Source organism: Sinocyclocheilus rhinocerous, unplaced genomic scaffold (assembly GCF_001515625.1).
Source record: "Sinocyclocheilus rhinocerous isolate Xijiao unplaced genomic scaffold, SAMN03320098_v1.1 scaffold3694, whole genome shotgun sequence".
In the NCBI taxonomy this organism is placed as follows: Eukaryota; Metazoa; Chordata; class Actinopteri; order Cypriniformes; family Cyprinidae; genus Sinocyclocheilus; species Sinocyclocheilus rhinocerous.
Genome location: NW_015631751.1, coordinates 21,058 through 25,022, shown reverse-complemented (window position 1 = coordinate 25,022; position 3,965 = coordinate 21,058).

Below are 3,965 nucleotides of genomic sequence, written 5' to 3'. Positions count from 1 at the left end.
ACTTGGAACCCCAACCGAGGTGGTACTAAAAAAAAGTACCAGGTACTGTACCCAGTGGAAAACCCACAAAAAGTGAACCGTACCGAGCCGTACCATGCAGTGGAAAAGCGCCAATAGACTGTACTGAAGTGTTCACTGAGAGGCCAACTAGTTTGCAAGCACGAGCAATCACATACTCCCACTACAAATCACATAATACTGTGAAGTTCCTTGTTGGTATTAGTCCAACAGGAGCTATTACATTTTTATCAAAAGTCTGGGGTGGTCGTGCTAGCGACAAAGTTATAACAGTGTTGATTGTGTTGATTGACCTTCTTGAACAAGGAGACCATGTAATGGCTGATAGAGGCTTCAATTTTCTTGCCAACAATGCCAACAAATGTGTCCGTCTTCATGTACCAGCATCTACAAAGGGAAGAAAACAATTGACAGGATTAGAGGTGACACACTCTAGAAAAATGTCACGAGTGAGAATCCATGTGGAAAGGGCCATAGGAAAATTGAAGTCATTCAGAATTCTGCGGAACACCCTGCCAGTCAGTATGGTCAAACGGAGAAATGATAACAGTCTTTGCACAATAGATAAAATATTAATTGTTTGTGCAGCACTTTCAAATTTGGGGAAACCACTTGTACCAAAATAAAGCAGGACTGAACCACAACTTAATTTGATACAAGATAACTTTTTTTTGTATTACATATTTTAAAATGTCAAAACCATGCATTATAATATTTGTTGCACTTGTATCAAAATGTTTCACATGGATTGTAAATAAAAAATGAAAATATATATTTAGTAATTTTTTATCAAAAGTCTGGGGTGGTCGTGCTAGCGACAAAATTATAACAAAAAATTCTGGGTTGATTGGCCTTCTTGAACAAGGAGACCATGTAATGGCTGATAGAGGCTTCAATTTTCCTGAATATTTTGCCAACAAATGTGTCCGTCTTCATGTACCAGCATCTACAAAGGGAAGAAAACAATTGACAGGATTAGAGGTGACACACTCTAGAAAAATGTCATGAGTGAGAATCCAGAATTCATTCAATCCAGAAGTCATTCAGAATTCTGCGGAACACCCTGCCAGTCAGTATGGTCAAACGGAGAAATGATAACAGTCTTTGCACAATAGATAAAATATTAATTGTTTGTGCAGCACTTTCAAATTTGGGGAAACCACTTGTACCAAAATAAAGCAGGACTGAACCACGACTTAATTTGATACGAGATAACTTTTTTTTTATTACATATTTTAAAATGTCAAAAACATGCATTATAATATTTGTAGTGTTGCACTTGTATCAAAATGTTTCACATGGATTGTAAATAAAAAATGAAAATATATATTTAGTAATGAACACTAACAAATACTGATTAACTGATTTATTGACTGATGAATACGATTTCTGCTGTTTTTAATGCATTTATGTAAAAAGCGAAAAAGCATTATTATTTTTTTTTAAGAAAACACCCTTTTTCTTGCTAGACTGATTTTAGATCAGCACTACTGAGTTGCTTTTGAAACCATTTTCATGTAGTTGTCACTCAACTGCAGTCTTCCCTCTACAAATTCATCCACAACTTTTGGCAGCATGTGTTTAAAGTAAAAGCTACGTAGCCTTTGCATATATGTATTGACAAAACCCTTGTCATAAGGCACATCAAGCTCCACTACCATGTTCACTGTGGGGCTGAGCTAAGCTAGTGAAATATGCATGATCATAGTGCATGGTGAATATTAAAAATATATTCAAGTTAATGTGTAACAGTTTTGTTAAATAATCCTTAAACATTGTTTCTTTAAATTAGATTTTTTATTTTTTGTTCATATTTTCAGGTTCTTGGACGTGTAAAGAAACAAATCAAAGACTTGCGCAGAGGGATGAAGGACACTGGGATCTGGCCACTTATTTCCCAAAGACAGGATGTTCACAGGGTCCTTTTTCCAAGGGAGTCAACAGAAGTTATTGATTCACAGGTAAATGTAATTACCATTACCTACATAACCTTTTTAAAATTGTGTTATAACAAATGTATGCATTTAGCAGATGCGTTTATCTGAACCAACTTACAATGCATTCCAGCTATACATTTTATTAGTATGTGTTTTCCTTGGAAATCAAACCCAAAACCTTGGGTCACAATGCTCTACTGAGCCACAGGAACACAGAAGCATAACCATATTTTAATTTTGGATCAGAGACTCTTGATCTCACATCTTACTACGCTTGTAGACTGTCCTCCAGAAAATTACCTGGCCAAAACTAACAGAAGATGACGACGATGATGAGGGTGACATAACCAAAGAGAAGCTGACCCTCATTTCTGGCTATATGCGCACTTTTATTGAGGAAGGTAAGAGCTTTTTCATGAGTATTGAGGATGCATGTTTTCTGCAACTCTGAAACATTTTAAGTTAGTTTCTTTTAAGCACAAATGTACAAGCTTAAATGCATACCAGCGTCCGAGCCCAGATAATTATATAACACACTATAGGTACACATAAACAAAATTTGCAGGCTTCTCACTTTTTCTATGCTGATCATTTAGAAATATCTGCAAAAACAGTGAAAGGGATTTAGATAAAATGTTTTTCCTTTGTTCTTCCTCCTAGGTTTGCATATTTGTTAAATGTTGTCCATACAAATAATAAACTGCAAATACAAATTATATTGTGTTCAAAACAATATATAGACGGTTTCACCGAACGCACGTGCGTTGCCATGGTCACGCGTCTGGCCCTAAGTTATCTTCCGGTCTGTGTTTGTTTATCGGTCAGACTCACTGTATATAATAATTATAATTATATTATAATATATTATTATAATTATATAATATTATATAGTCATTATATATGGATCAGTGGTCTCACTAGTAATATGGCGCCGACTACAAACGCAGTTAAAGATAAGGTGATGAGTAGAACGAAGTTGGGCTCAGCTTGTTGTGCTGTGGGATGCAACCTGACCTCTGGAACAAACGCCTTGTCAAAAATAAAAATGTTTCGGTTTCCTAAAGGCCAGACGAGACGGCAAGCATGGATAACCGCTGTGCGAAGAGAGGCTTGGCTGCCAGGCAAGAATTCAAGGATTTGTAACACTCACTTCGTTACAGGTAACAAACTCATGATAAGCGACAGATATTAGCTGGCTGACCAGTAACAAGCCTGCAATAGTTATGAATTATCTACATTTATTGGTACACACGTAGATAACATTGTATACATTAATTTTACACATTAACGTTACCTCAATGTAGTAGTTAATAAAACAAGTGACAGGAACAGTTAGTGTTGACAGTTCCTGTCACTTGTTTTATTTTAGGTGCACCATCAGTGGACCCATGCCATCCTGATTATGTTCCATCAATATTCGCACACAAAAACACCACTGATGGTTCACAGAAGTTGGAGCGATACCAGAGGAGTCAGAGGAGATCATCTGTGGTTGCGCCCATGGATTCACCTTCCTTAGAGGTCACACAGGCTGACCCTGAAGAAGGATGCACTGCTGTGGGTACAGATCTGTCAATGGCAGACATTGACCAGCTACAGAATGAAAACATTGAATTAAAAAGAAAAATGGCTTCACTGGAGAAGAAACTGGAATCTCAAGAAAAACAACTACAAGATCATATGTTTGTCAGTCTGTCCGATTTTATTTTAAATGATGACAAGCACACTCATTTTTACACTGGTCTACCATCTATTTCTGTGTTTTTCACCCTCCTCACTTACCTGACATCAATATGGAATGCATCATCAACCATACTTACCCTTCCCGAGCAGTTTCTTGTGGTCCTGATGAAACTTCGTCTAGGTTTAACTCATCAAGAGCTAGCTTTTCGCTTCAAAGTGAGTTGTGGAACTGTCTCAAACATCTTTCATGAATGGCTCAATGTGATGGCTAAAGAATTACAATGCCTTGTCCGGTGGCCATCCAGAAAAGAAATCAGAAGAAATCTC